This window comes from Prionailurus bengalensis, chromosome E4 (genome assembly GCF_016509475.1).
Source record: "Prionailurus bengalensis isolate Pbe53 chromosome E4, Fcat_Pben_1.1_paternal_pri, whole genome shotgun sequence".
NCBI lineage: Eukaryota > Metazoa > Chordata > Mammalia > Carnivora > Felidae > Prionailurus > Prionailurus bengalensis.
The window spans coordinates 52,891,877-52,913,718 of NC_057360.1; the positions used below are offsets into that span (position 1 = coordinate 52,891,877).

Consider the following 21,842-nt stretch of genomic DNA (forward strand, 5'->3'; position numbering starts at 1 on the left):
ACAATACGGAGAAAAACTAAGCGAGAAAAAAAAAAAAGTAAAGGGAAAACAAATCATTTATCAAAAGGTGAGATGGAAAATAAGGACACCTGGATAAAAAAGCAAAAACATCCTTAGAAGAGTGTGAAGAACAAAAGCAGACTCACCTGAAGAGAGACAAAAAGTAGTTGCCGTAAATCCGGTGAACTACCTGGGCCCGAAGAACAAGAACACGATTGACGTACACCGGGTGGAGGTGGAAGGAACGTGAAGCGGCTGAGATACAGAAAGGGCTTTAAAGATGACCTTGGAGTACATTAAAAGACTTAAAAATAGGTGAGGCACAAAGGGAATAACTCAGCTGCAGGGAAAAATATGGCCCTTGTACTGCCCCAAATGAGAACGCTCCGTTACCACGAAGATACACGCAACAGCACACAGCGCACGCGGAGCTGGAAGAGACTGCACGACACAGAATCGGAACACGGCAGGAACCGGAACACGCAGGAGTCGCTGGACGTGCCGAGCCCGCGGGACTCGAAGACGCCGGGCAAGAGACTAAGCGGCCAGGTACTCGACCACACAGCGCAAAAGTAAGTTGTGATTTGCAGGAAGCCAAAATAATGGTTTCGGGGGTTTACAAAGAGTGTGGACAAGTGATGCAGTTGGTGCAAAATGAATTTATGAACAATTGTTTGGCATTGTGGGGAGAAAGGAAGGGATGGGAGGTGAAATAATAAAGTCACACAGAACTCAAAGTCTTTACTAGATTACCATGGTAGAAAGTCAGGAGATGGGCAAAAGTGAGATGGGACAATGGCCTTCTGTAATTTAAGGATGGGATGGCGAGGGTGGGGCGGGAGGGCAGGGAAGGGAGGATTTTCTTACACAGATGCCAAAAGCGTAACACACCGACATCTTGACTCTGGAAAAATGAACTTAGCCAGCAATCAAATGAAGAAAGGTGAATTACATTATATAAGCAAAATAAATAGACAAAGAGAAAAAAGAGTGAGGCTGTGTAAACCTGAAAGAATTATTTCGTGCATGTATTTTACAAAATAAATTTCAAATCTGTGAAGAATAATATATAGAATAATAGGAATAATAGTAGAAAATGCAGTTTGTATCATTTCAAGAAAAGCAAAACCTTGCTTACCTCACATCATATACCCAATTCACTGCAATTAAAAAAAAAAGTGAATGTTTACCGAGTTTGAAGTATAGAATAGCCTTCCTGAATACACATATCAAAATAAATCTATAAATTAGCTAAAGTATGTACATATCAGAAATCACTATGAGAAATATAAAAGATAAATTTAAAATAAACCAGGAAGACCATTTACAACCTATATGACAGTTACCAACTTTGCTATAAAGAGATTACTCCAAAATAAATGAGAAAAAAATATCCTAATCAATGAGAATAAGCAGTCCCCAAAAAGAAGAAATACAAAAGCCCACTACCCTTTTAAAATTTTTATATTTCATTATTATTTCAGGAAATATAAAGTTACAAAATAATATGATAGCTCATTATGCCTTTTAATTTAGAAAAGAAAAAAAGGAAAAGAAAAAAACTAAAACAAAATCATGGTAAAACTGTAATATCAAGATATCATGTAAATGAGTACTCACATATACTCTAACCCCAATTCACATGTAAATGGATGCATGTTGTATGGAAGACAATTTAGCAATGTATATCATAGCCTAGCAGTTCAATTTAGGATAGGAATTTATCAAGATTAAAAAAATAAAAACAGGACTATGAATCAAAATATTTCTAAAGTGAAGCTAATTGCAGAGTTGTAAGAAAAAAGCATTGGGAACTAATATATTTAATAATCTAATTTGATCAAACAAATCACTCAATATACATAAGGAAAAATATTGTTCTGACATGTTGTCCTAATATGTTAAAAATTAGTATTGGAAAATATATTGTGACATGTAATACAGTTCACTATATGCTACATAGATGAAAACATGAACAGTGTTTATCCTGAGTAGTTGGTTATAAGCAATTTTTATTTTCTTTTTCTTATTTATATCTTATCCAATAAATAATCATTGTTTTAGTAATATGAAAAACAGTGTAAATATGTTAGAGTAGAAGGCAGTTTAATGCGATGGGGAAAATGACTTATAAGACAGGATGTAGGGGCACCTGGGTAATTCAGTGGGTTAAGCATCCGACTTCAGCTCAGGTCATGGTCTCCTGGTTCGTGAGTTCTAGCCCTGCATCGGGCTCTGTGCTGACAGCTCACAGCCTGGAGCCTGCTTCAGACTGTCTGTCTCTCTCTCTCTCTCTGCCCCTCCCCCACTCATTCATTTTCTCTCCCTCTCTCTCCCTCTCTCTCTCTCTCAAAAATTAATAAACATTAAAAAAATTTTAAAAAGAATAAGACAGGATGTATATTATACATTTATGAAGAGAAGTAGACTACATACACACACACACACACACACACACACGACACACACGCATAATTAACTTCAGGAAATTGTATTCCAGACTATTTTAATGGGTAATTTTTTCAAATTGTTCACAAGAAATGTATATCACTTTTGCATTAGGTCTGTAAAATGTTCTTGAATAAGAACCACTTTTTTTGTTAAGGGGGAGCAATTATTAAGTTGAAGTTTGCAGAAAATCAAGGTACATGAACTACAAAAGCTATCCTTGTATGTGTATCATGGTATAGAAGAAGATAACTCAGAGGAAGGAAGAACGATGAAGAAACAAGTTGTTTTACTCTGATTATGAAGAAAAACAACTGCATGGGGAAGATTTCAAGAAAAGTAAAATACACAGAAAATGAAATAAGTGATCAAAGTTGATTTTCCTGGGTCTATAGTGATGAACCCTTCCCAAAAAAACTAGGAGACAGGAGCCCATGAGGAATGGGGCATTAAGATGACATATCAGTAGTTCCAACAGTAGGGCAATAAATAGAGAACTTGAATAAAAAGATCATGTTCTGTGGACATTTTTAAAATTTACTATTGAGCACTTTAAGAAAATCATTGCTTGGGGCACCTGGGTGGCTCAGTTGGTTAAGTCTTCAGCTCAGGTCATATGATCTTGTGGTTCAAGAGTTCAAACCCCCCATTAGACTCTCCGCTGTTAGTAAGGAACCCACTTTGGATCTTCTGTCCCCCTCTCTCTGCCTCTCTCCCATTGGTTCTATCTATCTTCTCTATATCTCTCAAAAATAAATTAAAAAAAAAGAAGAGTCATCACTTTGTGTTGTGCATACAAGGAGAAAGAAAGAGATTTTTTTTAATGTTTACTTATTCTCGAGAGAGAGACTGAGACAGAGTGTGAGTGGGGGAGGGGCAGAGAGAGAGGGAGACACAGAATCTGAAGCAGGCTCCAGGCTCTGAGCCATCAGCCCATAGCCTGATGCGGGGCTCGAACTCACAAACTGTGAGGTCATGACCTGAGCTGAAGTCGGACGCTTAACCGACTGAGCCACCCAGGTGCCCCAGAATAGATTTTGAGAGACAGAGAGAGAGAGAGAGAGAGGGGGGGTTACTCTGCCCTTAGGACCTAACAACCTAATGGAAGGAACAAGAAATATAAGTAAATATAAATATATGTGTAAATAAATATGCACGTATTAGACATTGTTGGTGAATGTCAAAATAAGCATTATCAGCCATGAAGGATAAAATAACTCAGAGCAGGGAGAAAGAATGAAGGGTTGCCTGGGGTTATTCAGAAAGTTTTCACAGAGAAAATGGGATTCTGAATATCATTTAGGAAGTAGAAAATGGGAAAGACAATGTAACAATGCACCTAGGGTGACCCAAAAGCTCACATCACCATTCCTTTTCCAGAGAGGAAGAAATAACACCTCAGGCAAATGGCAGCCCAGCTATGCGGCTGTGCACTCCACCTTTATGTATGTGAGGCAAAGAGGAAAGCCCTGCCTCTTCATGTGTCAAGCAATGTTGTACTGCACGGAATCGTTTCTAGCTGTAAAGCGAGGGTTCTGCAACCCCCTTGTACTCCACTAGAGGGCTAACAGAAAAACCGACAGACAACAATTGAGGATGTGTACACAAAGTTAGACGTAAACCATCTGTAGTGTCCCTGAGGTGACGAGGGTGCCGAAGAGAAGCAAAGACAAAGTGAAGGCAGTAAGCAAGCAAAGATACGCTGCCTGGGGCGGTCTCGGGTAACTCATGAGAAGAGTGAACAAAAGTTGTGTTTCTCCGGGAAGCAAACTTTAAAAAAAGAATGGAAGAAATGGACCGACAGTTCACAAGGAGAGAGTCTGATTTATGTCATGCACCTAAAGCCAAGTCAGAAAGGAAACAGCTGGAAATCAGAAAATGGTCCTGAAGTTCCACTCTTGCCATGCCTGCAGCAAACATTTATTGCGTGTGCATGTTCTTGTTTGACCTGAGAATGAATAAAAAATGCGATGTCCTTAGAAAACTTGATACCCCGGGGTTATCATAGATAGAAGGAAAAGGTTTGTAAATAAGTGTAAGATACCATATTTGTTGAGATCAATTGTGAAAGAAGAAACAGGAAAAGGAAAAGGAGAAGAGAGGAGAAAGTGAAGGGAGGGAGCCCTCAGGGGAAATTCCTTTAGCCCATTGGAGAAAAGTCAGCAGCCCCTAGAAAGGGGGGGAGGGGGGACAGGAACAGTAATGGTAGTGACGTCCATGAGGAATAAAGTTTGCATTTATGAAGAGACCTCCAATACGGACTTTATGAAATGTAAAATGCCTACAAGGCCCTGCCCAGCCAGAACCCATCTTCTCTCTAACCTTACTTACCTCCTCCGTCTTCCTCACTAACTGTACTGCGACTTCCTCCCAGTATCCCATTGACACCAGTGCATACTCCCAGGTTAGAGCCTTTAAATTCCTGTTCCTGTCACCTGGAATATTCCTCACTCAGATATCAATGGCTCACTCCCTCACCCTTCAACTGAGACCTTCTCTAGGTGCCTATTAAAAGTGCAAAATCCTGGGGTGCCTGGGTGGCGCAATTGGTTAAGCGTCCGACTTCAGCCAGGTCACGATTTTGTGGTCCGTGAGTTCGAGCCCCATGTCAGGCTCTGGGTTGATGGCTCAGAGCCTGGAGCCTGCTTCCGATTCTGTGTCTCCCTCTCTCTCTGCCCCTCCCCCGTTCATGCTCTGTCTCTCTCTGTCCCAAAAATAAATAAACGTTGAAAAAAAAAATTTTTTAAAGTGCAAAATCCTATCCCCCTGCAATACATACAACAGTACCCACATATACATTTCTTATCACAATTCCCTGGTGTATTGTTTTTCCAACAAGCATTTAATGCCTCTTAATACAGTAGACTGAATTTTGCTTATTCATTCAGTTGTCTTCTGTCTTCCTATTTAAGATGTAAGGTTTATGAAGGCAGGAGTTTATGTTCGCTTCCATATTATCAGACCTAGAAGATTGCCTGGCACACACATGTGCGCTATAAATATTTGGAGAATGAATGAATACTTTAAAAATTAACAGTGTACTAGCTTAGTATTCAAATAGAAGAAGACTGAAATTCCCAAGCCCTGAGGAACAAAGGACAAGTAAGCACTGGACAGAAAGAGGATAATTTAGGTGTTTCGTGTTTTTACTTAGCTGAAAGCTACATAAACGGATGAAACTGATGCAGGAGCAAGGTTCCTTAAAGACTTAATATTTAAGAAGAAAAACAATACCTCTTCCAGCACAAAAGAGCATGATGACCACTGTTTGTAGAGATATTTTCTGTGCCAGGGGAGAAAAGTTACAATGTTCCCAGGGAGAATTACTATGAACTAAACATGTAGACAGAAGACCTGACTGGGAGACAAAAGTTAATGAACATAGTTTGTATTTTATAATTTCTGTGGAGTCAATGATGAATAACACATACCATAGAGGGTGAAATGTATACATTGTGGCTACCTAAGGGAAAATTCTGAGCAAGACACCAAGAAGACGGCGTAAATATGTGGAACACAAAGGAGAGTGTGTATTGCTACAGCATTGCTGTGTCACACTGATGAGTAAGCAAACTGAATTTGTGAAATTGACAACCTGGGTCATTTTGGAACACAGAGAGAGAAGACAACTTGGCTCTACGAAATAGAGGTCCTTCAAGAAAAAGTTAGAGGGGTGCCTGGGTGGCTCAGCTGGTTAAGACTCCAGCTCTTGGTTTTGGCTCAGATCGTGATCTCATGGTTCACTAGATTGAGCCCCACCTTGGGCTCTGTGCCACCTGCACAGAGTCTGTTTGGGATTCTCTCTCTCCCTTTCCCTCTGCCCCTCCCCTGTTTGTTCTCTCTCTCTCTCTCTCTCTCTCTCTCTGAAAATAAATAAACTCTATAAAAAAGAAAAGAACTCGTCTATAATGAGGAATAGCTATATAATTTATGTAAATTGTAGACATACAGAACCCTGTTTGTGTTCTGACAGACACAAAAACAATTTTGTATAAGAAATTTGCTTTCTCCAAAATCTTAGGAATGAGATTATATTGTACAAAACAACACATTAACTATGTCTTCTTCATTTTGATGAGCATAGAACTCACACTAGGCCTTGCTCTTAACAAATTGAACAAGTGTTTACCTGATGTAATAATGAATATAAATGAAAAGGCAAATGATGACCCCAGAGTCTGTTTGTTTTTATGTAAAAAAATTTTTTTTAATGTTTATTTATTTTTGACAGAGAGAGAGACAGAGCTTGAGCAGGGGAGGGGCAGAGAGAGAGGGAGACACAGAATCCAAAGCGGGCTCCAGGCTCTGAGCTGTCAGCACAGAGCCCAACGCGGGGCTCAGACTCACAGACCACGAGATCATGACCATGATGCTCAACCCACTGAGCCACCCAGGCACCTCCCTAGAGTCTGTTTCAAAAGAAAGGCACAACACTGCATATTCCTACTGGGACGAGGAAGATCAGGGGAAACACTGCAGTGCTGGAGAGTAAAATCTACACGTATGCAATAGTATAAAGTCAGGTATACCTAAACTAGGAGAAACAGAAACATCTCTTGCTCTCCTAAAGCGGGAGAAGCAACCTGCCCTCCTAAAGCAAGAAATATTGATAGATGCTTGCAATGAGAAAAGATGACACAGCCGAGCAGCACATGAGGTGAAAAGGTATACCAGGAGCACGTAGAAGAGCAGGAATAAGAGAACAGAAGGTGACGGTATTATACGTCTGTGCTGGGAAGGAGAAGAGCCATATGCACCGTGGCACAGGGGGGAAAATTCAACAAACTTGGGCACAAAGACAGAAAGATGACTCACGGGGGATGGCTTATAAAGATCCTGCTTTTCCCTGGAAGGAAATACAAGGCATCTGGATCACATTGGGAACAGATGAAGCATACAGGGGGGAAAGGTGCATCTGGAGTCCACAGAGGTGTATGTGGTTGAGGAGGGGGTGGGATTAGGTGGAGGAATGGAGGCAACTAATAAGTACTGTGAGCAAGAACGATACTCTTAGGAACACTGAGGGAAAATTAAATATTCTTTAGTCCCACTGGAGGAAAGGGAGGTACTTTATGCTGACTGACAGATGTAAACACTGTTAGGGAAGTGTTGTTACAAGTGAAGCCTTAAGAAATATATCAAGAATGGAAATAATAATTATACAGCAAAAGGAAGCAGATCTACTTTGTGCATTGGTGACAAGTGTGTACTAGGGATTCCATTCCAGCTGAGTGTTTTGAGCACACCAAAGGAAAGATGAGAAAGATAGCCATCTTTCTTGAGGATGTTCTTGGGGAACTTGGGGATGGGGGTAAGTCTACCAAGGAGAAAAGAAGAAAGTCTGAAAATAAAACCCTGGAATGCACTAGAAGAACATTTGAAACATCCACGAACTTTGGCAGATCATTAAAAGTACTTCCAGTATCTAGAAGAGACAATACCCATGGGATTTACTGAGGGGAAAAGGAAGGAGAAAATTATGAGCTATGAGTGTGGACACATGGAGCATCCCAACTAAATCTGAATATTATTGGGCTCTTCCAGGAGATAATGACTCATATTCTACCTTTTTTCAGATTATATTTGAGTATTTTTAGTGTGGAAAAGTATCTGGGTGCATTTGTGTAGGAGTTCCACCAGCAAACTGGTTTGTTGGAATATTGCTGGGACAGGCAACTTAACCCTCACAACATGCTTAGGCATATCTGAAACAAATTATTTACCTAGAATGTCAATAAAATTCTTCAGTATAAAATAGCACTGTTCAACTTTGGAAGCAAAAATATCACAGATTAGGGTCTCCCTAGGTCAACAAAATTTTGATTCTGTGGGTCAGTCCTTGCATAAGGAATCTACATACAGAAGTCACTTTATGAGCTATAGCATGATGTAAATTGTAGCTACTGCACTTCTGGCATCCACCACTTGCAGCTGTCCTGAGATTCCTGGCTACCTCGGTGGGATGTGTTTCTTACAAAGCTACAAAACAGAAAGTGATGACAGGAAGTTGAAGAGGTCAGGCTTTCTGATAGAACAGAACTCTGTTTACGGTACAAAGAATGAATAAGGTGTACTATTTCGCCAGGGTTACCTGCCTGATTAGTACCTCATTCAGAGCCAGGAATCTGCCACTGTCCTAGACTCTCTTCTCCTTCTGGGGTCCGTGTCCAGTCAGAAACAAGCCTGTTCCTTTCCATCACCATCACCATCACTATTGTTCCACCCCTGCATGTTTGTCTCCTAGACAGTAGCTTCATAACTTGCCTTGCTGACTTCTGTGTTGCTACCATCAAGTACATCCTCTGCTGTGACCAAATCAGCCTTATCTTACTAAATCATTTCCTTGCTTCTTTGCCTTTAATAATTTCTTCCCACATACAGAAATAAAGTTTACCCTACTCCTAGAGTGTGAATAGTGAAGACAGCTTCATGACCTCCACACATCTGCCTTTCTATTCCCATCTCTCACAGCTCACCTATACCTACCTACCCCGTCAATGCCCCAACCCACACCTACCTACCCAGTCAATGCTACTTTGCAGCCAGCACAGACCTCGCTGCCCCTTACCTCAAGACTTTGCATATGCCATTCCATCTGTCAGACATCTCTTCTCTCCTTGTCTGTATAATGATCTGTTTCTTTAACAGTGCCATCGAGGGTCACCTGCCTCCCTCTGTGAAGCATTCTCTGATATCTTCAGTGTCAATAATCCTCTCCTCTGCCCACTTATATAATTTTGTCACTGTGCGTATCACACTGGAATTTAACTATTGGCTTAAATATATGCTTTCCCTTCTGTATTGTGATTTTCTTGAGAGCAAAGACTATTTATTTGCATCTTTCTAATCTCAACATTTTGTAAAATGCTATGTATAGTCATCTTAAAATATTTGTTTTTGCATCTGTATAGACTAATTGAATGAAAATAATCTAGGAGATATGAATAACTAAAAATTCAAAGAAAAAATAATATGGAGAGAAGACGTTAAAAGAAAATTAAATTACAGAAGTTAATGTGTCCTGAGATAAAAAGAACAAAATGCAATAATTACCTGTTAAACTTGAGTGTTGTATAAAATGGTAATCCATCTATGTTTTAATCGGTCTAAGATATCTAAAAACTATACACAAAAGTCATGAAGACCGTCTGTGAGAAAATGATATCTATATAGATTTACCTTCACTAAAATATAATATCTGTGTTATGGAAAGAGAAACAGTGATATACTGCCAAGATAATAGAGAATAACAAAGTGATTACTGACTGTTTGGATGGAAAAATATAATGCATTCTGCCTGATGTACCAAATAAAAGAGAAGTTTTATAAGGCAGCAGAAGAAATGAAATACTTAGAAACTCTTCACCACAGAAGAGTAAGTACAATAGCCTCAAATTCAAAGAGTCCCAAACCATAGACACAATATGAAATAGAAAATTGATGAATAATAGAACTGATGATAAATTTTATTTAGCATGAGAAGAGAAATGGCAATTTATCTGCTGAGCAAGGGGAAATGACCATATAACTTGGGACAAGTAGAAGAAAAAGTGATGGTTTTACACGCTGAGAATAGAAAAGAACTTTCTGAAGTTGAATAGACTTAATAGAGAATTCCATGCTGAAAAACAAAGGGAAGAATTGGCTCGTGGGACCATAACACTAATACTAGTGATCCTACAGAATGGCCTCTTGGAGGGAAGGGTGCTGCTTGTGGGGAGCCAAAGGAAAGGTGGCCAGGAAGAAAGAACCGGCCCCCTACAGCAAAGAAGGGGCCCTAGACAGAGGAACAAAGAGCAGAGAAGTTCTGGCCCTCATTCAAAAAACAAGAACACATGGTATTGGCAAAAATGTGAGAAAGAAGGCAAGGTATATAGTATATTAAAAAAAAAGAAAACACTAGATATGTAAGAGGAAACACTTTGATCTTCAGACGCTATGGGAGAAATCCAATGATAAAATCATGAGAAAATTTGATAGACTAGACATATAAAAAGAAGAAAGAAAATATCACTCTTCTAGACCATCCACTGGGAAGGAAGAAAGGTAAACTTTTTAGGCTGAAAAAATACCATGCTTTTCTGAGAAAATGAATAAAACTTTCAAAACAGAGTTCTAAGAATATCTTGGGGAAATGAAGACATAAGTAAATTAAGTAATAAAAAAATTATAAATGGAAATTTACCATGAAATTTAGTAAAGTAAAATAGGAAACAACTAACATGTATAGAAAGAGACCTATAGACTCTTAACCCAAATGCAAGAGTTCTCAAAATTGGTTTCTTTAGTAGAGATAGGAAATGAGAGACAATGATGGTGGACAAAGGTTTGGTAGCCAGAGAAAAAGAAAGAGGAAGCCAATCAGCTCTTCATCTTTCCCCAGGTTGGTAACCAGCTTATTGCAAATACTGACTGGGCCACAAGGAAGATCTGTCATACTTAAATGGAAATTGAAGATGGTTAATTCACTGGATAGAAAACTCTAGTGTTTTTTTTTTTAATTGTTTTTTATTATTTACTTATTTTGAGAGATAGAGAATGCGAGCGGGAGAGGGGCAGAAAGAGACAGAGAGAGACAGAATCCAAAGCAGGCTTTGTGTACTCAGTGCATGATCATGACTTGAGCTGGAGTTAGAAGCTTAACCAATTAAGCCACCCAGGTGCCCCTCTAGTTTTGTTTTGTTTTGTTTTGTTTCAAATTTGAGAATGTTCTGTGAATAAAAATAATTTTAAGATTTTCTGTTATTTAGTATTGGTCATTAAAGCTCTGAAGTCTACTACGGTTTTTATTTAGTGGCAAGGGAAAAAATGGATGGCTGAATACAATTTCACTGGAGAGTAAGAGACCAAAATAATACTGAATTTTAATTACATCCCAAAAGTTGTGTACATTAAATATACCAGTTAACTGTATTTGTTATGGGTGTGAGTATTTGTGGATATGTATTTGCATATGTATATCAAATGCATATACTCACCTACTCTATGAAACGCCAATGCAAAGTGCCATAGAGACAAAACTAAGCACAAGATACTTTGTATATCTTTTAGATATTTCTGATCAAATTAAGTAGTCAAAATAAACATGAAAAATGGAATACTACAAAGGAATTAAATAACTTGTGTAAATAAAACATCGTAAGAAATAACACAATTTCCTGTGATGGTAATTATCAAATAATTCAAAAGAAGCATAGATAGAAGGATTTAAAGCACAATTCCTGGAGTAGCCTGGAAAGATTTCACAGGGGAAAGTAGGAAGGAAAGTAGCATTTAATCATGCAGAAAAGGAAAAAGAAGAAAGAAGTATGGCTTCTGGGTACAGTAGCACTGAAAATAAAGCACAAGAGGATAAAACGTTACATACTAAAGAGAAAAAATCAAGTAACTTAATAAATAAGTACTTCCGTGGACTGCCAACCTGGAAAACCCATCATGGACTGTCATGGTGTAAGGTCTAAAACCAAGGCTCAACGTTATGTGTTATTTTGACATCTGGAAACTGGGAGGGCCTAAAATGGTCTAACTGCATGCTCCCCCTTCCCATTCTGCCCCTATGGAGAAAGTGCCCTAGCTAAACAATACTCTTTCTTGAGCAGGCACAGTTCCCGCTCATCCCTAAATAGTGGGTTTCAGTACCCTCCTGAGCCACAAAATTATTCAAACAAGACAATGACATCCTCTCACTGGGACAGGAGATACACTGTCCTCTTGATACTACAGAGCCTGCTCCCTACCTTTCCTGGTTGTTCACTCTTGTTCCTAAGTGGCCCCATGTGCCATGTAGTATCCATCTCACTCAGGCTATGAGTATACATAACTTCTAAACTGCTGCCAATCTCATCTGTCCAGTGCCAGGTGTGTGTGTTTGGTTATCTCCATAACCCTAGAGCAGGAATCCCTGCCAACGGGCTGAAGAAGCAAGTAAAGCATTTGTTTAAAAACAAACGATCAAACAAAAAAAACAGTGTCTTGACCTTAGATCAACTGAGTGAAAATCTCAGGTGTTAAACCCTCCCCTCATTGATTCTAATGTCAACCCTGATCTTGAAAACTACTGTCTTAAAGGAAGAGGCATGCCCTCCCTTTTTACCATTTCCATCTTGGACAGGGCTTGCAAGGACACCTTAAGAATGGTAGAACAAGAAAATAGAAGAATTGTGGGTCCTTGAAATCTTGCTGGTTCCTCATACAAGATTAGACTTTTATATAAGATCTAAAATGTCTGTCGTCTTTTAGCACGTTATTATTATAGGTCTCTATAATATAGACAGCAGCCAAACCTATACCTTAACTAAAACACAGACTTTGGTGGTGATTCCATCACTGTCACCTTTGAGTACTTAATAGTAGACAAATTCCTTAAGACTCTCCCTCCTCTCCCACTGTACTATTTATTTCATTTTCAAAAATAGATGGAATTATTATTTCATACCCATTTAAAGGAGTAATAATAACTTACGATTCTAAAATAAATGCCAGGCATGAGTGGACCAAAATTGAAAAGTCACTATTCAATTTTAACTTGTTTAAACTCTACAGTCCACACTTTCTGCAAATGATAATAGTCACATTTTACAGATAAGGAAATCAGATCACAGAAAAGTTAAGAGAAGTCCTCAAGGTTATATAGCTGGTCAGTGGTAAAACTGGGACACTAATCCAAGCACTTCAGCTTCAGAATCTGTGATTTTATCTATTACAACATACTAAAGACCAATTAAATGAGAATTAATAAATGACAGCACCTACTAACATGTTTATCACATATTAGGCATAAATAAATTTTTCACCCTTCTCTTCCAGTCTTCACTGACTAAACTCACATACACACACACACACACACACACACACACACACACACACACACAACTTCTTTTTTCTTCTCTCATGAGATTACTTAAACAGTAGTTTTCCAGAAAATGATATTGAGGCAGAGTTGAAAGGTAATGTAGGGAAATTCTTTGGCATGGGTAGGAACATAAAATCTCTACCCAATGTGAAAAGGAAATACCCCATTTCCCCCACCAATTTCCATCAGCCCCCCACCCAAACTACAAAACTAAATTTGCATCTACTGTCTCAACACAAAATTCAGCATGTAAAAGTGAAATGAAAGTTCATTGATGATACTTATAACAGTAAAATTACAAGCAAACTTGTTTTGACAACCAGAAGTTAAAAACAACATTCACAATAAAAGTACTGAGTCCTGAAAATAAAAATTAAGTATAGATGCCCCAAGGACGTAGAAATGTCACAAATGGAATGCATGCTGAAAAGAGATGTCCCTCCCTAAACACATTAAAGGAAAAGACTGTCACCTACTAGACACATAGACAGGAAAAGATGTCCTGACGGGGTAGAGAGAAGAGTATACTCCTGGAGCTTATGGTTATAAAAGATGAGGTACTTGAATACAAAGGAAGAGTATGACTGACCCACATGTCATAAAAGATGACACACTTGAGATGCTATAAGGGAAAAGATGATTTATCAGAGAAGTTAGTAGGTAAAATATGGAATGTTGTACTATTACAGAGACAGATGGTGGCTTGTGAATAGCTCTTCTGAGTCAGCTTACCATGCTTCTTTTGTTCCTTTCATGTTGGGAGGGATGGGGTGAAAGAATTAGAAGAAAGCCTCCTGAGATCTTCCGATCTTACCAGTATTCCCTTTGTTTTTACTGAATGCATTTAATAATTCAACAAAATGTGTTTCCAAATCTGTTAAGAATAGCAGTATAATTTTTATCCCAAGAAGCAGTAAGCAAAACCAGAAAGTCTCCAAGTTTAGGCATATACAAACAAAGGAATTTTCCAATATGATCCTATAAAACCCCTGCCATCTTGGCTTTGAAACGTTGTTGAGCTGTCTACTACTTCATCCATAGTATGCATATAATATTCACTACGAGTGAATTCATCCTTATAACTATCCTTAGAAGATGTTTGGGCTTAATTCTGTGACGGGTGAACAAAACTAGTGTGAAATACCACACTAATTATGGTTCCAAAGAAGGCTAAAACCTTCGAAATTCCAAACCCAAATTATTTTCAAACATTATTTTATTAATCGACTAAATAATAGATGTCTGTATGATAAATGCTTCAAAGGAAATTTTAAATAAATAACTCTTCTAGAAAGCTGGAGAGGAACTGCCACTGACGTTTTGGGCTTTTTAAAGTCCTACCTGTGCACTAAATGTGACAGGAAGTCATTGCTTGAAAAGTATCCACAAAACAGCATAGATTGTGGGAGGGTGTTGAGAGGTGCTGTTCTGTACTGATATATAAAGAAGGTTTCAGGGGCGCCTGGGTGCCGCAGTTGGTTAAGCGTCCGACATCAGCCAGGTCACGATCTCACGGTCCGTGAGTTCGAGCCCCGCGTCAGGCTCTGGGCTGATGGCTCGGAGCCTGGAGCCTGTTTCCGATTCTGTGTCTCCCTCTCTCTCTGCCCCTCCCCCGTTCATGCTCTGTCTCTCTCTGTCCCAAAAAAAAAACAAAACAAAAAAAAAAAATAAATAAAAAAAAATAAAGAAGGTTTCAGGGCACCTGGGTGGCTCAGTCAGTTAAAGTGACCGACTCTTGATTTCAGCTCAGGTCATGATCTCACTGCTCGTGAGATTGAGCCCCACGGCAGGCTCTGTGCTGACAGCTGCTTGGGATTCTCTGTCTCCCTCTCTCTCTCTGCCCCTCTGCTGCTCATGTTCTCTCTGTCTCTCTCAAAATAAATAAACATAAAAAAAGAGGATTTTAATCCTGTCTAGACCTCTTAGTAGCTCTAAGATTGTGAACAAGTTATCTAAAATTTTGATATCTCAGTTTCTTATTCTGTAACATCAGGATCACATCATATACACATCAAAGCATTTTCATAAAGATTGAATGAGTTAAAATCTATAAAGTGCTTAGGATAACACTTGGGTACATACATATTTGACATTACTGTGATTACCATATGACCTTTAAAAATACTCCTCTCAGCTTCTTGCCTGGATATAGCCAAAACCTGAATAAATGAGGACATTTATTTTTTTTTAGGAAATTCAGAATCTCAAGGAACTGTGCTTTTCCTATCACATCGGCAGGAATTCAATAACAATGACAATGTACTCGGTGCGTTCAAGGAACGGTGGAAGCTGCATCTTCTTTCTCTGCTGGTGCATAGCTAGGTTGGTACAACCACTTTAGATCTTAGTTTTTTTCCGTATTTTCTCAGAGAAGAATGGAAAAAAATATGCCAGATGAAAACAGTGGTTACTGATCTGTGCTGCATGCAGCATGTAAGCATTATTTCGCGCATATGAGAATGGTTATAATATGACCTTAAAGCCTGTATGCAAATACAGCGCAAAATAGAAATTTATAGACATCATAAGAGACATAGAAAAAATGCTATGCAGGTTTAGAGTTAGAAAAGCTGCTTCCATCTGAAAGTAATTGCATCAAGTTTCAGGTGATCATGGCGTTTGTGCAAGCTGGAATCTAGACTGTCAGGGAAGGAATGTGGGATAACTTTGCTAATAGGGGGAAAGCATCAGATAGAAGACAGGATTGGGCATATTTAGGAAACAATAAGGCATCTAGTTTGTCTACAACTGATACAAATGGACGTTCTTTGTGATGTCCTGAGTCAGAACTGGAAAACCACATGCATTGAGTCATGTTACACAGAGACAGTTATAAAAGAAAAAAAGAATCAGGCAAAGTGGCATTCAATTTTTTTTTTTAGTAAAGCTTTAAAATCCTAAGATTTTAAATGAAAATCCTAATTCCAGGAATATCTAGTCTGAATGTTGGTCAGTTGTGGCTGCATCCCTCTTGAGAGCTGAGATGCTGAGATGTGCTTTACAGGGTCATCACGTATACGGCACACACACCCCACACCCACCTCTCGCTCCTGCTCTGTTGCCAACCTTTCCCGCAGAGGACTCTGCCGTCCACAGAAGGACATTAGAAGCCTGATGAATGGAAGGACCAGGATATATTTCAAGACTAGATTGTCTCTTTAAGGTAAAAAAAATGTGATTTATTCATTCAGTAATTTATACCAAGGTAGATCGCATCCAAAAGGAAAGGCAATGCTGCCATGTGCACGTTCTATGACCTGGGAAGGGAGGTGGCTGCTGATTCTGTTTAAATGCTGTTTGTTTTTTTCTCATTTTGCCCCCTTAAATCAAAACCAACTCAGATGTTTGATTTCTTTCCTCTCTTCTCCATTATTTTTTCCTTTCTTCCAAACAACATGGAAGAGAAGCGTGGCCTGTTCTTTCTTGTGGATGCTTGTTCTAAGGAGTATAAAACTCTTGTAAATGTTTAATTAGTATTCATTACCTGAGCTTCGTCCTCTTCCTAGTCCATGATGCTAATGCATTATGACATGTATCAAATTAGCGTGTTTCCTAATGTTCTTTAATGTCTTTCCTTTATGGTCTAGAGCTCTCCACACCCCCGCCATTTTCACTTTTGACCTCTATGCTCTCTCAGTCTCTCCAAGGAGCTGATTTAGGAGGGATTCCCCTGGGATTTTATAGTTTATTTAAAGAATGTACATTTGTTTTCTATGTAAAAGAATTTCTATATAAACAGGATTGTGAAACATAAGAAATGTTAGATGCATGTCTCTGAGAACAGGAGTCTCTGTTTCATAATGATAATAAGATGGACATTTACTGAATGCTTCTTATGAGCCAGGCCTTTTCCTTAGTACTAAATGAGTCATAATACATTTACAATTAAATTAACTCTTAACGATTAACTCTTCTCAACAGTTTCAGCTTCACAATTCAAGAGGGAGCTACCATTTTTCCTTCCACATTGCACAGATGAGAAATTGAGAAACAAAACACAAAGTAACTTTCACAACACTCACAGCTGGTTGGGAGCCCAGCCAGGTTTCAAAGGCAGGCAGTCTGGTTCCAGCACCCCACCTGTACCCACAAGGCTAGCTGCCTCCCACCTGTCCCACCCCCAGTGGTCACACATGGCCCAGCACGCAGGACATGGTCCGTGAGTGCTCACTGGCTTCACCTCAATTTCATTATGAAGTGCTAAGATATGTATAAAGGGTCAGATAGGAAAAATGGAAACTGCAAATGTGTAGCTATCATTTCAAGTGGCAGAAAACATTATTAAAAATGTTACACTAAGTCCTTATCTATGACTTTTTTTGTTACTTGCTCATTGTCATTTTTTTTTACATTCACCCATGCACCTTAAGGAAAGATGTAAGATAAAAGATTCTTTATAACACAATTCTGTTTTAATCAACCACATATTTTTATGTTTAAAAATTTGAAAATATAGAAAAGTAGAGGAAAATAACATAATAAATGACCATGTTTCCATCACCCCAGATTGACTAATGTTAGCATATTTCATTTATCTTTCTTTGTTGGTAAAATAAATAAAACAATGAAGAAAAAGTTGCAGTGCCCTTTAGGGAACACAATTCTTTTTCCTTGGCATGATCTAGTTTTCTTTGATCGAAGATGCTGGTTCATTGCCAAGAGTGAATCTCTTTCCAGCCAAAGATGAATCTTCCCTTATAACTCACCACCCTTCCTAAGTAACGTGTAGCAAGAAGTATGGTGTCTCTAAAACTATCCTTGCAATTGCCTTGCTAGGGTCAGCTAAAATAGCTGAATTGTCTTTAAATATATTAGTTTACAATGTTTTCAATTTTTCCCATTATACATTAGGATAACATAATAACAATCTATTTTCAACCTCATAAATACTCCATCTGAAATACTATTTATAAGCCAGTATCTCTGAAGCCACATTGTGGAAACCTTGAGATTTTCCCTTATTTTTCTCATAAAAAGTTTTTAGATTTCAAGATGCTTTCCAGAGAAATCCTCCACAGAAAGTACAAGAACCAGTAAGTATTCTTTAAGCCTCAAACCAGTCAACAAAATCCTTTACTTCCATCAGCTGAATGGCACATCTGTGAGGAGCTTTAGCTCTTCATTCCTTTTCATATATTCATTCTGCTTTTGGGAAAAGTTGTTTAGAGTGTATCACCTGCATGCTTCCACCCCCCTCTTTATCTTTGGTTTCCAAAAGAATGCCCCAAATCACTTATTCCCACTATATTCTCCTGCTACTAGTTTCCAAAAACTTCTCCTAACTATGAGTGTCCAACAGCCTCTTCACTTACAAGAAAAGAATATTTTCTCTTTGTTGGTTTGTGCAGAAAAGTCATAGTGCATACTTAGGTAGTAGAGACTAGATCCCAGCAGGATTTCTGCATCTTCAGGCTGCCTAGTTGTGCATAGGCAAACATCAGTGCATGTAAAATGGTAAAACACTGCATAAATATTGGTGTTATTTTTTATATAAAAGATATGTTTTAGTTATATTATTCAGCCTTATAAAAATTATCACTACTTACAACACAATAATGACAGACTCACGTTTACAAACACTATAATTTAGAGCTATCAGCGAACATAAAAGCTGTGATAACTTTCTGTAGTAAGATGTATAAAAGACCACTATTTATATCACATATGCAAACATACTCATGCACACATCTAGAAGTGGAATTATAAGTGAGAACATATAAAAGCAATCAATATTGCTGTTTACTTTCTTACACAAGAACATGACTACTGAGTTTGAGTAAATGAAATGAGATTAAACATTTAAAAATATATCCATACATATGAAACATAACTATAATCCTAATGTACTTGAAGGCACCCCATTCCCGACCAGCACAGGTTTCTGCAACCACTTTCTCCTAACTAGATTGCCTATAGCTGGTAATGGAGACTTTGTCATTATCCACTTATAACCCATAGATTGGGAGAAATTGTCTCCTTGAGGACAAGGGCTTGGTTCAGGCGCGTTTTGACATAGGAGGCTCCAAGCCAAGATTTTGTACACAGCCTCCACTGAAGTCAGACGGTGTCATTTCTCACCTGCTGATTTATTCACATGTTTGCATTATTCTCCCTAATATACAAAAGTGCAATTCTAGTGCCACCCATTATAAGACTATCTACCACTGGTCTTACTCAACACCTTCTAGAGGAAAAGCAGTTTGTACCATGGATACACAATTTGCTACCAAATTTCCTCTGAATCTAGAATAGCTGGGGGACTATACACCATTGAGATGCCCTGTCTCACAATCAATGTATTCCCCTCTGATGTCACACCCACTGTGCTTCTGGGTTCTAATTTCCTCCACATTGGTTGGAACTCCCATTTAACCATGTCTGTCACGGCTCTTTGTGACCCAAGTGGCCTTTGCTCTCCTTACTACAGGTTTGAAGGTCTCTGCTGCCTTCATCATGGTCTCCATGGCAATTATAACTTGACTAGAAGGCAAAGGCCTTGCTTCTGAGTCAACTGATTTGCAGGAAAATACTAGAAAGGATGACACAAGTTATTGCAGCTTTCTGGTTACTGCAACATAACCTCAGGTTTCCTAATTCCTACTTTGGAAAACAGCGCTCTTGGAAAGATTCCTTTGGCTACCCCACATGCAGTGTGGATATGCTCATATAGGGAGTCTCTTGCTCTGTGAGCATCTCTCTGAGCATCTCATATAAGGAGTCTCTTGCTCTCTGAGCATCTCCAGGAGTCTCCTTCAACTGGGGGCCTATATTCTTCAACAGACTGTCTCTCCTTTCAGGCTAAGAATCTAACCTTAAAGTCTCTATTCACCTTCACAGAAGCCTAAAGGCATACACAGAAACAACACAGCTGTCTAGTTAGAATGCCCCTGTCCCTCAGATGGGAAAAACTGTTCACCCTACAGTGTGTCTAAAACATACTCATTAAATTCCGTAGGCCTGGGTTACTCACATTTATCACATTCTTAAAGGCTATATCTTACATTAGTGGTGAGTCAAACCATATTTTTCACTCAATTATGTTTTCTAATGGGTAAACTCCACAGGCCCTTATCTGTCTTTCTGCTCATGAGCCCTTCCTAATTTATCTTCATTTTTCTGATACTGAAAACTCTGCACTAAGTTTAGTGGTCCATGTGAAATATCTTTGGAACCCTGTGAAAGAAAACTCACCATATGCAACTGCAAAATATTGTTGCCAGGGTTTTTTTGGTCTGTTATTCTGGAGATACATATTTAATTTTCTTCACCCCTTAGTGTTTTCTGCATCAGAATAGAGACTTTTGCTCCAGTGTTCTGTTCTTCATTGTATTTTACAATGCCTGTTTCACTTTATTTTACAATTTTGTCCCATTTTAAAATCAACTTGCTATTCTCCAGTCTTATTGGTAACTCTACTCTTTTCAAACCTTATTGTATAAAAAATGGAACATTAAATATTATAAAATGTGATGTGCATTAAAAAGTAAAATGGACCAATTGGGTAATGGCCCACTTTAAGTTATATCACACTAATTAATTTGTAAGAATTTCCTACATTATATTTTTGTTCCCAATTTATATATTGAATTTGACATTTAAATGAAGAATCCATATGCCGTGATGTCTTGTCAAATATTCTGCCAACAAAGCCAAATAATGTTCACACTAATTGACATGTTTGAGATACATAACTGTGAGTTCTTTTGAGTCCAAGGAGAGGAAAGGGGAGAGAGAAAAAAGGAGATGTGAATATCACAGGGTAGACAGTTTTTAAAATATACATTTTGGTATAAACAGTTTCCTAAGCTTATTTTTCCAAGAATCTCAACTGGTTTCAGGAAGCTATTTGCTATCAGAGTTTCACATGTGTGTCACCAAAGCATCGGGTTCTCTAGCACTAACAGAGAGTCTAATACTAGTATGCCTTTCCCACTATGACATGCCCAAGGGCCTGGAAGGGCCCATGTCATCTCAGAATATATGACTTAAATCAGTTTCAAAAAAAGCAACAAGTAAAAAAAATAAAAGAGTACAAAGATATAAAAACAAATCAAAACCCAGAGGAAAATAACACTATGGCTCAGCCTGCTTGCGATGTAAAATCCCGGTCTAGTTCATGCTTCATTTATAGCAGACAACAAATGTTCAGAGCCTTGCCGGTGTTTTGTTTATGTTTTTTAGACATACAGACATGTGTTTTTTTTTTAACAGTTAAGTGTGTCTTGAATTTTATTAAAATTTTTTAATATTTTTTTAAATTTGAGAAATTCTTAGGGAGTTTCTAAAAGAAAGGAAAAGTTTCATGAAGGAGATCTTAGACTACAATAAGGTGAGTCATGAATAAGAATGACTTCTGTGAAGGAGGTGGATATATTTGCTCATTTTCCCTTTAGGTTCTGGGGATGTTCCTAGTCAGTGGTAGAAATGTCTGAGTAGGTGTTCCTTTTCTTTAGTTTATTTTCAATGTCAAAGAATGAAGTTATCTTTTTTCCAGCTAGAACATAACCCCAATACCTTTGTTTCCCTTGTAAGTCACCTGGAA

The 21,842-nt window shown here is 38.4% G+C and overlaps 1 long non-coding RNA gene across 1 annotated transcript in view; it reads left to right on the top strand.

The window, feature by feature from the left end:
* The first annotated feature begins 490 nt into the window (after positions 1-490).
* LOC122476107 overlaps positions 491-21,842 on the top strand; it is a 31,833-nt gene continuing 10,481 nt past the window's right edge. The window contains exons 1-2 of the long non-coding RNA XR_006295391.1: positions 491-572; positions 15,492-15,622. This is a non-coding gene — a long non-coding RNA (uncharacterized LOC122476107). The remainder of the gene's footprint in view (positions 573-15,491; positions 15,623-21,842) is intronic.